The sequence below is a fragment of the Pinus tabuliformis genome, chromosome J (assembly GCF_031772625.1).
Source record: "Pinus tabuliformis cultivar Carrire ecotype Pingquan chromosome J, CPIR1, whole genome shotgun sequence".
Lineage (NCBI taxonomy): Eukaryota > Viridiplantae > Streptophyta > Pinopsida > Pinales > Pinaceae > Pinus > Pinus tabuliformis.
The window spans coordinates 587,801,132-587,816,153 of NC_142295.1; positions in this window are offsets into that span (position 1 = coordinate 587,801,132).

A 15,022-nucleotide genomic window follows, 5' to 3' on the forward strand; every position below is an offset into this window, starting at 1 on the left:
GCGCAACCTTCATGATCAGTCACATAGGTATGTTGCAAGTCAGTTCTCAAGTTCGTTTTAGTTTTCGACTGACATATTGCTTGCCATGAGTGTTTCCATGTCTCCAGGTATCGCAGGTGTTCATTTGCCTCTCAGCAGCACAGATATAATGGTTTCCAGGATACACTTGGGGATGTAGTCGATCAAGTGTCTATGAACTTGCCTACCCATGAAGACATTAAGTTGTTCGTAGATAATGACATCAAGATATGACGACAACAACATCACAACAAGCAACACCATCAACAGTAGGTGAAGGTAGCATATTGGATGAAATGAATGTGAGAGGAAGGTTATTGACAATACAAAGGTGGAACAAAGTTACAAGCTCAAGAAGATCCACTTGTGATGAAACAAACTTTGGAGACTTAGGCTATGAGGTGACGTGCAACATGAAGATTGTGTAAAGGCAGAGAACGAAACAGAGAAGGAGTTGCATGTGCTGAAGCAACAACTCAAGGAAGAACAAGAGCTACATCCACAAGAGAATGAGTTGCAATAGGAATAGGTGCAAATCCTTCTCCATAATTCGTGGTTCCAACAAGAGGGGTTGTTTGCGCCATTTCCTTGCCCACACATGCTTACTTACTGTGTCTCCTAACGCAAAGACAGTGTGCATCTGCGTAGGTTTCGTACCATATGCCTGCATCCATTTGGACAGGTGGGCGCACATATTGTCTCGTTTGACAATCTTGTTTGTTAGTCGCATTTGAGGCTTCCCAAACCATATGCACTTCATCCTCCTGCATTCGCGCCAGTCCTCAAAGCTTCTTGGGTGCGTACCCCACCACCTCATGGCCGTAGTGCACAGTACCCATTTCAAAGCTTTGAAACATTGTTGTTTTGACACTTCTCTTTCAAATCTGTTCAGGAATTCATCCACCTCACTTAACCCATCATACGCAGGCAGATCCCTTACCTCCGTTGTTACGCAGCGTAACAATCTCGTCATCATGTTACAGTTCAATGTGGTTACCTCGTGTCACTGGTTCTTCCATTATTCTATTTACTCGTCCAAATCTGATGTGCAGGAGCTTTCATGCTCCCATGAGATTCGTCCATTCGTGATCGGACTCACCCAGTCTTGCTCTCGCACGGTTATCTTGTAGATGCAGTCCAAGTGATCGTCGTTGTCGTAGTCGCGCACCGGTTCCGTGTAGCGCGATCCTTCTGTAGGGTCCAAAGGTACAACTACACGCAAAGACTTTTTTTCAAAAACCATCTTGCGCTTCTTGAGATTTATCACCCCATTCATGTCAGTGGCCCAATCTATTCCTAATAGTGCAGGGTATGGATTGTTGTCATCAACAATCTCTATCACTTCGAAATCTGCTAGCACGCTTGCTCCTTCGATATCTATTTTGATTCCCTGCAATCTCCTCATAGGTAGGATATTTTGGTGGTTCGCCATTCACAGTTGGATAGGAGACCATTGTAGCATAGGCCTTCCCATGCGCTCTCAGGCCTGCTTCGGCATGATGTTCGCATCTGACCCTAGATCCAGAATCACTTGGTCCATCTCATATTCTCCAATCGACACGATCAATCTCATCTCCCTTCCTGTTCGCGTCGTGTGTTTTTCGAGCTTCCGGACTACGTGAGGTTCTCCTGGGGTGGTCCCAACGCATCTATTTATGAGTTCCTGCATCCCCTTTACAGCCTTGCTATCGCATAACAGCTTCATGCATGTTTCCAAGAATGTTGTGAGCATCGATGGGTCCATTTCTGGCTCTGGTCTATGTTTACTTCTTGAAGTGGAGGCATCAACAAAGCTCTTCTTGGCTTCCATGAAGGTTTCCTTAGCGTGCTCCAAATCAAACTCTGGTTCCTTCGTTGGAGCCTTGCGAACCCAAGTACTTTCTTCAGGCTGCTTGCCTTTGTCATCCCATATTGTAATTCCATTTCGGAGCACAATATTTACATTAGGGTCTTCCTCGTGCGGCTCAAACCTCATCATTTGCATGTTATGAGTCAGGGGAGGTTGGAGTACTCATTTATTGCGCAACCTCGCTATTAGGGTAGGACAATCCTTCATCTCATGATAAAAAAATGTGCAATACAAACATGACGGCCGCGTTGGATTTGTACAATCGTAGGAATAATGTCTTGACCCTCTGCAATTGTAACATATCAACTGTCCACGGCCTCTTCTTGGTCCTCCTTCACCTCAGGCTCGTCCGCGCCCCCGAAATCCGGTTCGCGCCATCCTTGAATTTTGGTCAAGGGCCTACGTTTTGGCCTGAACTCTGTAGGTAGGAGTCCGATCCATCATTAGCTCATAACTTCTACAGGTGTTCTCATCATGTCCCACTAATCTACAAAAATTACAGAACAACTGCTATGAATTATGCATGTACTTTTGTAATAAATGGCAGTTATATGTAGCATGCTTTCCTCCTATTTGACAAATTGCGCACCATAATGCAGGCACCGTGCTTGGTCTTGGTTGTGCCTCGGGTTTCAATCGCATTGGTCCTCCTCCCGCGAGGTAATTCGTGAACACCGGGCAGTGGTCCTTGTCATGTCCCTGACCCTTGCACTTTACACACCATACCTCATCACGCACTTCTAGGCGAGCTATCCTGTCTTGTTTCAAACTCTGCATCTCAAGGCACAAGTTTTTCAACTGCATGTGAATCTGCTGAACTCCCAGGTTGGGATCCTGTATTGAGGTCTTGTGCAATCTCATTGTGACCTCCAAGGCCTCGGCCTAAGTTGTTAGCCTCTGTTGTGACAACACGTTCCTTAGATGTGGCGTTAATGATGCTACAAACCATTTGCAGTGTTGTCCATCTGTCAATGTCATGTTAGCTTCGCGAATTATGCACTTTAGTCTCTAATCCAACTCCCAAGGGGTTTCACCTGGTAGCATTATGATTTCCTTGAACCTAATGATAGACTGCACCTCTGACTTTGGCATGCTAAATTCTTTGTTTAATGTAGTTTGAATATCTACGATCTCCGCATTTGGATTATCATTGGAATGCTTAATGTACCAGATCAGTGCGCGATCATGCAGAGCGTTGACCAACATCGGTTTCTTTATATTATCATCCGTGGCTCCCCGCGCTTCCATTTAGTTTTATCATGAACCAAAACTATTCGGATCTTCATTCCCTACTCCCTTGAACACTGGCAACTTTATCACGCTCGCCATATTGATTCACAGTGGTGGCGGAGGTGGTATGGGCGAAGATGGGGCTGAAGATAGTGAAACTGGTGGTGATGTGGGTGGGGGTGGTATGCGTGGAATTCTCTTCCTTATCAAATTGATCGCACTTCTTGGTGTGACCTTCGCGACCTCTTCTTCGCACCCTCACAGAGGTGAAATAAAGGGGCTAGTTTCTAGTTCTGTACTACCTTCGTTTCTGTAGATTCTCCCACTTCATGTAGCCCCAAACATCAATTTATTCGCATAACCCATTTTTCACATAGTAGCATTTTAATCCAAGTGTTCAAATAGTTAACGTACTTACCTCATGGCCCTTTAAGGAAGCATCATTCTTCCTCACTGTAGCTGACTGAAGTATCTACCGCGAACTCGATGATGAATCCTCCTATAATTTGATTGAGCTAGTGATCAACAACGCGTGCGATCTTATCCCTCGATGATTCCAATCTACGCACCAATTCTGGAGACCACACAATAGGTCTGTTGAGTTTACACCTTCCTTAACTATCTACTAGCTTCGTGATCCACTCGTATAGCTCAGTAGAGAAAGATGTGAAGAAAATTTCGTGGATCTCTGCGTATAAGTAACAGTCTAACCACTCTTTCTTTGATAGTCGCAGGTTCCTATTTTCCTACGTTGTGAACTCGTGAATCTTCCTATCCAACCAATATTCAATTCCTTTCTTTGTTGGATTCCAATGATATGACATCAGAAATCTCTATGCAGATCCCGGTCCCAACAACGGAACCATTTGTTGGCTTGTTGGGGCCTGATCCAGGTTCAAAGTTAATTAGCCACACAAATCCCTATTCTACTGGCCCTTTTGGCAACATTCCGCGGAGCGCGGACTAAGGTCTCACTTGAAGTAGTATGGGGGGGTGCTGGAACTAGGTTTCTGCACCCTTGAGATGTCTGAGGGTTTGATTCGGTCCAACTACTTGTCCTTGCACGTAGGTTGCTTCACGCACTTCCTTGGCCTTCATGCCTTGATATACTTGTCTTCGCGCAGTCGTAACTAGGGGCTGTGGGGATTTCATGCTTCTAAAGCAACGCTCTGCACTATTTCCCTAATTTGCACCTGAGATCTTACCTATCTTCCTTCACCAATTAGTAATTTTTGTGTAAATAGAAGCCTTGTGTTATATTTATTTGTATAGCACACACCTATAAGTTTGCACAACAAATAAAAAATACACTTGCAATTTATACCCAATAATATATTAAATAGGAAAAGATACACATAAATATGGTAAAATTTTCTTTATTAATTCTTCCAATGGTTATAGACTCGACCTGCCCTGTGCACTCAGCTGCAGGGGTCCGTGCACTCAGTTGCGGACTACTAGGCCTCTGCGCACTCAGCTGCAGAGCCTTCTCCTAATCTATGACCCAAAGACACACTTTAAACTTCGACTCTGTCTCTTAGACTCATCATGCTTCTTTTTTTATTAGCTATATGCTACTTAGAGCCTTGCTCTATTTATACAATCCCATGGTCCGCGAACCATGGGTAGGTCTATCAAGTCGACATTACATTAAAAAACAAGGGCAGATAGCCTTGTGACTCTATTATGACTTTGCGCTCTGTGCCCACAAATCGTGGAGCCTTTACAAAGGACTTGGTCAAAACTTGGGCTTTAAGCCCCAAAACATGCCTTGGGGCGATTCCATGCCCAACAGATCATTTTAGAAACCTCCCACCAAGTGTCTCTCTTCCTAGATTTGTGGCATGCGCATCACATCTTTGATTTTATCAAAACTCATGAACCAGACATTGCAGAACTCTTTCCTTGAATCGACCTTGCAGCTCTAACATCCCACATTGCATCTAGGAGTTGTCGACACATTCAGCTCAACAGTTTTGGGGTAAGCCTGCCTTTCATGTGTTGTGTTTCATTTTTTTCGGTTTTTGTGTTTCTCTTTGTGTGATTTCTGTCTGCTCGATTTCAGTGAGCGCTTATTGTCGTTTTGATACATGTTAGAATGTAGAAGCACCGTTTCAGTTTTCATTCACATCTCACTGATGTCGCATGCATGACACTATCTTGCACAGACGGTCACCGTTGCGGCGACTTGCTTGACACACATGCATGATTTCCCTTTTTTTGAATCCTACGGTTGTTGTTTGCATGAATGATCATTCACTCTTATTTGCACTCATCTCACCATGCATTTGAACTTCTCATGTTTTCAGTCGCCCGTCGGGAGGACTGGGTTGCCTTGGCCCGGACCGTGCCTTGATCAGCTAGCACTGCGCATTTCCGGAAGAGAAGGATCTACCTTGCCTTTAGATTTTTCATAAGTCTAGCCAGGCACTGACCTCCAGGCTTGCATTGTGCAATTCTTGGAGGAAGTGTCCTGTTAGCCCCAAAAACTATGCAATGCAGTTTGCTAGTTGCATGTCACTGCTAACTGAAATTGCACATTGCACAATTTCAGTCCTCAATAGGCTAGGATGGACTGTGCATTGTGTAGTTCCAGTAGTCAGTCAGCCTCCTGACAGCCTCGATTGTGCCTTGCACAGTTTTGGCAGTCAGTCTCTAGACCTCCCGAAGGAAATTGTGCAACCTTCATGATCAGTCACACAGGTATGTTGCAAGTCAGTTCTCAAGTTCGTTTTGGTTTTCTATTGACAGATTGCTTGCCATGAGTGTTTCCATGTCTCCAGGTATCGCAAGTGTTCATTTTCCTCTCAGCAGCATAGGTACAATGGTTTCCAAGGGAGCAAAGTTGAAGACACCATTCAGAGCACCCTTGGGGATGTAGTCGATCAAGTGTCTCTGAACTTGCCTACCCATGAAGACATTAAGTTGTTCGTAGGCAAGGACATCAAGATATGATAGCAACATCATCACAACAAGCAACACCATCAATAGTAGGTGAAGGTAGCATACCGGATGTAATGAATGTAAGAGGAAGGTTATTGACAATATAAAGGTGGAACAAAGTTACAAGCTCAAGAAGATCCACTTGTGATGAAAGCAACTTTGGAGACTCAGGCTATGAGGTGACGACGTGACATGAAGATTGTGCAAAGGTAGAGAATGAAATAGAGGAGGAGTTGCATGTGCTGAAGCAACAACTCAAGGGAGAACAGGAGCTGCATAGATGAGAGAATGAGTTGCAATAGGAACAGGTACAACAAGGGGTGCAACATGCACTTACGGATGAAACTACACCTGTACAAGTTATAGATCCATCCCAACAACTGGCACGGAGCAGACAAGGTGAATAGTGTTGTTGATCACATGCAAGGGAATGCAGCAACATGCATGTCATTGTGTGTACGCATGCGATCCCACCCATTTGGCACACTCACCGAGGATAAGACAAGAAGAAACTCCGACTAGAGTTGAACATGTACTTCGACAAGTTGAAGTGCACGACCACCAACACATGCTTGGAGAGTAGCATAGACACTATACATCAACATGTTGTCGGTCCAGGCACACGGGACTACCATGCGCATGATATCAGATGAGTTGGACGGAGGAGCCATATCAGTGCACCCGGATGCAACGAAGGCAAGAGTTCGCTTCAAAAAGATGTCACCATTGAGCGGACAGACACCATCACGAAAAACCAAGCTTGGAAGCAACTCACCACCTTCGACCATCACAAGCATGTCAAAGAGTTGGTCTCACTACAAAAGTCCGAGTGTCAGTGATGTCTTGCATGGCTTGCTCAATTTGTTTTGTCTCACATGGGTACATGTGCATTGTGATGTAATGTCTTGTCAAGTGTAAGTTCAAGTGTCGATAGTTGGATGTAACAGTGATAGAGTAGATGAAGATTCATGAGGGTAGATGAACTGTCACAAAGGGGAATGTCAAGGGTCGCCCCACCCTTTGCTATAAATAGTCCCTCGTAACTCATTGTAGAGGCTTTTGGTTAGCGAAGCTTCGATAGGAGTATCTTAAAGAAAGCTTGGACAATATTGCAATGCACCTTGGCTTCTCCACTGCGCAGAGCTAGTATATCTCTTTGGAGGAGCATGTGGTTGTGGCTATGACATTTCGCTATCGGAACTAGTGGTTGGACATGGATGTATTGTATGAATGGAACTTACACTTCTTAATATATCAGAGCCAGCATGTTTCATGAATATGTTGTATTGTATTCCAATTATCTTGTTTACTCTAAATGATATATGTATTTGTTTTCTTATGCATGCATGTATGGACTATTTGCTATAAGTATGTATGAATATTTCTAAAATGTGTTGTTGGTTTAACCATCACTTTGGATTTCTTGCTAACTTGCTTTACATCTTGTGATGCATCTTCGCTCGTGTGTTCCCTTCCAAGTCGCGTACTATTACAGGTTTCCAAGGGGCGCACTCATCTCACCGTCCATGTGTTAGAGCCTCTCATGCACCTTCCTTGACTCACTGCAGCTTTCACACCCTTGCTACCAACAAGGACATCGTACTTGCCTCTATGCAAAACGACGGTCAAGGAATTACCAACGACCTACTGCTGGGACTCTTACACCAAACGGTTTGATGTCTAATTGGGGCTTCTTACCGGGCAGATCCACTGACATGTTGGCGGGTCCAGCACTGTCAACAGATGGCATATCATGATGTTAGGTAGCCAACATACTTAGTTTCCCTTAGGAAAGTTGAGGCCACCTAACTATCTGTTATGTAGATGTAACTTTATTTTATATTAATGAAAATGGAAGGACCTACCAAACTTACAAACAAAAAAATTCAGTAATTAAGAAAAATATTATAGAAACAAAATTAGTATTGAGTTTTTCAACATATAGTATTTATGAGCCACCATATTGTCGCAAGCTTATTACATCGATATGCATTGTCCTATTGGAATTGGGTGCTTTAATGATAGGCATCCCTATTGGAATTGGGCGCTTTAATGATTTTCTTAATTAATATTTTTTATTGAATGGTGCAAATTTAAAGATGCATCCCAATTGAAATTGTGCACTGTGCACTTTAATGATTTTCTTAATTAAAAAATTTGATTGAATGGTGCAAATTTAAAGATGCCAACATATTCTCATCTTCATCACTAAATCAAAAGATAAAATTCACACCACTAACTTCTCTACATATCTAAATCATATGTTTAAACCATACTTAAATTATTTTTTTACAAATCTTGTACAAATAATTCATTATCACATATAGAGATTAAGCAAATAAGAATGAAAAAAAACGTTAAAAAAAACATAGTCACATTGAAACGTTACATTATTTAAATGTAGTTGAAAATCATTGTACCTGCTTTCAAAAATCTTAATCTTAATCTATTCGATTCATTAACCTTCATTGATTTGACTTTCATCAAAGTGTAAAATTATTAACATGATTTTAGTTATAATATTTTTTTTTTTAAAATTTTAATATAATATGTAATAATAACATATAATTTTTTTGGTTATAAATGTAAAAGTATTATTACAAATTCAAAACTTAAAACTTTATGGGTGAAACTAAGAGTGTTTTAGGTTTTATGTTATGAGTGTATAAGAATTTTTTTAAGTTTAGAATAATAATATATTATTATAAATGAAAATGTCTTTCATATTACTAATATTTAATCATATTACTAATATTTAATCATTAATATTTGATTAAAATTTCCAACCAATTAATATAATTTATCCTCGATTTATCCTCGAGACAACAAAAATCTAAAATATAACAATATATTATTATGTTTTAGGGTTTAATTTTTAGTTTAATAATTTTTTAGTTTTTAGTATCCTTCCCACTAAAACAAATGTTTTATGTTTTAAGTTCTGCGTTTATAATAATTTTTTTTAAGTTTATAATAATAATATATTATTACGTTTCAGGTTTTGATTTTTAATATAATAATATATATTAGCTTTCAATATCCTTCCAGATAAAATAACATATTAGTTTTTAATTTTTAATATAATAATATATATTAGGTTTTAGTATTGTAGTATAATGTAATATTGTTAATAAAATATTAGGTTTTAGTATTAGATTTAATATAAATAACTGGTTTTTAGGTTTTAATATGTTAATATGGTTTAATGTTAATATTAGGTTTAACAATATAATTTAGTATTAGGTTTTAATGTTAATATTAATTTTTAGTATTAAGATTGTTAATATAAACAAATCATACTTATTAAACACCACTTATGCAACCTTTATTATTGTCACATCTGCCTCGATTGGATTTTAATCTCCCAGACTGTTTATTTGAGGCTCTCTTGCGTGATTGATCACTCTTTATAATCGCCAAGTATGGAAATTATTGTGTCGGTCATGGCACTCTAGAGTTATAATGTCTCAGGCCACTAGGGACAATAGGTCTATGGCCATAACATGGCAACATTAATTGAAAAAAACATCCTAGTTGTTATGTTAGTTCAATTCCCTATCTAATATGAGAGCTCACTAGTTGAAGAGCAGTGAAAACTGGTGCAGTCCTGTGAGCCACACTCATGGAATACTCAATGCTAACATTCCAAGTAGTTTTGAAGAAAAACACCATCAGCTTGCAAAAGAAATTTTCTCTACAAAGCTAGCATCTCCCCCTCTAAATCTCGCCAAGCACTCTGTTTCTCTTGAGAACAAGGATATCTGCATGAAGGTTTACGATAAGTCCCAACTCTGGGTAGAGCAACCCACCACTATACAACTTGACACCTATTAGACAACGTTTATCTCTCGTACGTTTATCCTTATCCATTCCTGATTTTTTCTTTAGTTTATTCTTGTGGTGTCCTTTCTTGGTTTGGCATTCCTCACAGTTGTTCAACTGTATCTTTCTTGTTGACTTTGAGCTCTTTGAATCATTGGGCTACACCCTTCCCCTCGTGGCTCTCAAAACCTCACAATGCTCCCCTAGTATCTCTAGTTAACCCTCTCCTTTGTTGACCCTCCACTAGTATCTTTATCTTGGCTCTGACCTCATTACTTCGTCTAGGTCGCATACATGGATTTATCTCACTCACCTAACACTTTTGATTGTGTGCCTTTTTCCACTTCCTGACACACTCCCTCCCATTTCTTGGCCTTTTCTCCATACTCGTGCATCCACTATACCATGCTAGTTAGCCCGGGGCCATAGGGGTGCAACACATTATTAAGAATGGGTCATCCAAGGAAGCACACATACTCATCACCAATTAGAGGAAATAACAACTTGATGTCAGGAGCTTACTCTGGGCCCCATTGATGAAGAGATCACTCATGTTGAGTGGGCAGGGATATCTAAGAGAAACCACCTCTTGGATACTGAGGTATTAGCTAAATTGGCGGATTGGGTACTAGATTTCGGGAACACTCATGGAATCTTCAATTAATACCTGCACATGATGGACTTGTATGGACATATGAAATTTATCTTAGGAAATGTTCTCTTGGATTGACATGGGCATAGATATGACCTCCTCCTCTCCATGGAGCATTTACATTGGCACATGACAGACTTGGATCAGTGAATAGAGCGCATTGAGAAGCACCTTCGCATCCATCCACATGTTGGCAGCTCAACAAGTGACGGCAAGGAATTGATCCAAGTTGCATCAATTGATTCAAAACCCTCTTCTTAGTCTCTTGTTATGTCTCTGGTTTCTACATTTCCTGTTTACTTAGTTTTCTTTCATCGGTGTGAAGGCATATGTTTTAGCTTATGTATGGAAAACTTTGAACTTATGGGTAGTTTTTTGTCTTCTATCTCTCTTAGGAAGGCACATTTTTGGATATGGTTCCTAGTGACAAACCATTTTAAGCTTTTAGTATTTTCATGTAATTTCTTGTTTCAAAGACAATGCAAAATTTTACTCCACTAAAAAAAGGTGATAATTTAGTTAGTTTTTATGATTTTTTAATTTAAATATTAGCGTGAGATGTATCATGAAGTGTTTTGATGTTTATTATGGATTGATGTCTATCAGCGTTTAATAACCATTTAATTTATATGGTTGTGCTAGTATACTTAGGATCTCATGACATAGTCAATTTTATTTGCCATTGTTTAACACAAGCTCAACAATTGTACCATTTTTCTTCATTCTATTTCATGGAAACAAGATCTATGTGGAAAGGACACTTGCCACTATCATGACATCTCATATATCATTATTTAAAATAAAATGTCTTAGCAATATTTCATTATATGTTATAAATTAGGTGCAACAAGTGCTAAGTGTTTGCTTGTAAACTATTAATACTAGTTTAGGGCTTATAGGGACATCAATCTTGATTTGTTATACCGGTAATATTGACTAACTACATATTTGTCTAGATTTAAAAAAGTATAAATGAAAATGACAAAATTAATTAAATGACACCTTAACAAAAAAAACCGATTATATTTTATAGTTTGCATCATGATACTTAATTGTACTTCTAAAATTTTGATAAAATATTTTTATGCAAAAAATTTAATAAAATCTTGTGTAAAACATGGGTCTTAGAGTATGACCTAACATTGCTTATGATCCATAAACTACCATGGATATTCCACTGGATAGTTCATCACAACATATCTAATAAAATTATACTTAAAATCTAAAATCTATATAATGAGGGTTAATTTTTCCTAAGATTACTAGAATTCATAATTATCGTGTTATGCTTGAGCACACAATAGAAAAAATATGGAAGATAGATAACACCGAAATATAACTCACAAAGCACAATAAACACAATATATGATCTATGAAAGCCTTACAAGAGAAAACCTAGTTGAAAGGTGAGGCACAAGGTATATTTTGAGGATTTAATATTTTTCCTATATATAGTATTGTAGGCAACTATTCTAGTTTGAAAATTCATGCATAGACGATTTAGGTGAATATTCAATAAAAAAGCATGTAATTTACTATTAAAATTGGTATTTTTTTTCAAATATCATCCATTTAATCATATATTTGCAAAAAATAGGTGAAATTTTAACCGAATTAGTATATATATATATATATATATATATATATTATTTTATTTTTTATTTTTATTTTTTTTCAGAAAATGTCCAAAATATAGCCCATTTGCGAAAATTTTCCCCTAAAATTTTCCCTAGTGAGGCTTTTGGGGGGTATACTGAATCTATAGGTGTTCATTCCAACCTTTTACATTATCTCATACATACCATATCATAAAGCCTTTATTTTCCCACTGGGACCTTGTAGCGTCACATTTTTTATATGTAACCATACCCTATCTCCCTCTCTGAATGACTTCTTTGTTCTATGTTAATCATGCCTAGCCTTATACTTTTATTGTGACTTTTGAAACATCTCCAGTACTTGTAGATGGATCTACTTGACATTCTAAAAAAAATTGTATTTATAAACAATGTAAACTCTGAAATGAGAACTATAAACTCAAAACAAGAACTATAACCAAAAAACCCCAGAAAAACATGAAAAAAACCCAAAAAAAAAGTATTGATAATAGGATTTCTTTTTCAACATTTTTAAAAAATGGTAGTAAAATCCAATAAAAAATAATTTTTTTTGTGCAAAAGACACCTTGAAAATAAAAAGTGTTGATATTGGAATAATGTTGTTTTTGTTCTAGGTAAATTTTCAACATTTTTTTAGCAATGGCATTAAGGATAAAATATCATGACTTCGAAAAACTTTAAAATTCCAACGATTTTAAGACATGACATTAAAGTTAAAATATCACGTCTTAGAAAAGCCTTAAAATTCCAACAATTTTCTACCATGGTGTTAAAGATAAAATACTTATAATTGTTTTCAACCATAATATTAAAAATAAAATATCATGACTTAGAAAAACCTTAAAATTTTGACAAATTTTCCACCATGGAATTAAAACCAAAGATCATGGCTACAATGAAAGCCTCAAGTTTCAAACAAATTTCAACCATGGCATTATGAATTTTTTTAGGAATAAAAAAACTTTAAAAATGAACACTTGAATCAAAGAGTCATCATACCAAGGGTAATTTATTTTTTAAATGATAAAAGTATGATGACTTTAAAATCTTAGCCTAAGACAACTTGACGCATTGCAACCAAAATTTAATAATCAATCATCAAATCTATACGTACTGTAGGCAAACTCGACCCATTGTAATGAAAGCTTAAAGACCAACCATGAAATTGACACATTTTGGAGGCGTACTTGATCCATTATAAGGAAAACTTTAAAACCAACTATCAATATATGATTGGATTGCTAGTCAAGGATCGACACAAACCTTGTGGGGAAAAACAAAACAAAACAAAACAATAAATAAATATATAAATAAATAAAAATGAAAAATCCAAAAGAAAACAAAATTAAAATATTGAAAAAAACACAAAATGTTAAAAAAATAATAACAAGTAAATAAAAATATATATTAAAACATGAAAAAAATTAAAAAACATAACAAAAAATAAAAGAAAATTAAAACATTGAGAAAAAAAAACACAAAAATAATTTAAAATAATAAAAACCAAATAAAAATATATGTTAAAACATAAGTAAATTAAGAAAAATGGCGAAACATAAAGAAATATAAAAAAATACCAAAAAAATATCAAACATAAAAGATGAAAAAAAATATAACTTATAAAAAAAAATTAAAAAAGAAGAAGAAGAAGCAAATATATATAAAAAAAAACCTAACTAAAAAAAACAATTAAAAAAATTGCAAAAAAGAAAAATATAGGATAATTTTAAAAATAAAAAAACAAACAAAATAAAATAAACATAAAAATAAAAATAAAAACAAAAAAATAATAAAAACACAAAAATAAAAATAAACAAAAAAAGTATATATTAAAAAACAAAAGAAAATTAAAAACAATTAAAAAAATTAATTAAAAAAGATTAAAAAAAGCATATAAAAGCATTAAAATTTAAAAACTATGGCCCCACGGTCCCTAGGGGAGATCTGATTCCGGGAATCCCCATCTCCTCCGCCCAAGGCCATTGGGTCACAAGGGTGGACAGGGGCATGGTCCAAGGCAGGGGAGGTCTGATTATGGGAATCATGCCTCCCCCAGCCTGGGCCTGTTTGGCCAAGGGGGTAGGCTGCAAAGCTACATGCAACTCACCGTCCCCCACCCACCCCCATGTAGATGCATGCAAATTGCACCCCCCACCACCTCCCCCCCTCACCCACCCCTGCGGAGCTGCGTGAAACTCGCAAACCCCCACTGCATGTTACTCCCATTGCGTGAAACTCGCAAGAACTCCCACTGCATGTTACTCCCAAGACTTGTAGTCCGAAGATCCAAAATATTCTCCAAAACAAGGTTTGATTTGTCTACGATCATGGCTGGTCCCCTCAGTGGTTCCGTCCTATCTAGATGGTGTGCATCAAGTCGACATCTCTTGAGCTAACTCATATGGAATACAGGATGTTTCTAATGCATGTGGTTCAAAAGCTCCAACTCATATGCAACTTCACCAACTCACTTCTTCACCTGGAATGGCCCCTCATACTTCCTCGTCAAAGATCTCGTATTCCCTTTCGATGGTTGAAACTGATCCCTGGTACTCCTGAGAAAAGCCATATCCCTAACACTGAAGTGTGCATCCCATCTATCTTTATCTGGCCATTTCTTCATCCTCCTTGCAGCTTCATGCAAGTGCACCCATGATAACTCCAAGGTCTCCTCTCATCCTGTCATGAATCTCTTCGCATGTGGAATCCTCAAGAAACCATTCGATAATACTGTGTGTGGAGTAACTGGCACCTGTCCATTTACCAACTCAATTGGACTATACCCGGTTGCAGAACTCTTCTGCAAATTGTAGCTAAACTGAGCCATATCCAAGAGTTCATGCCAATTCTTCTGATCAATCATCACATAATTTCTCAAGTAGTCCTCTA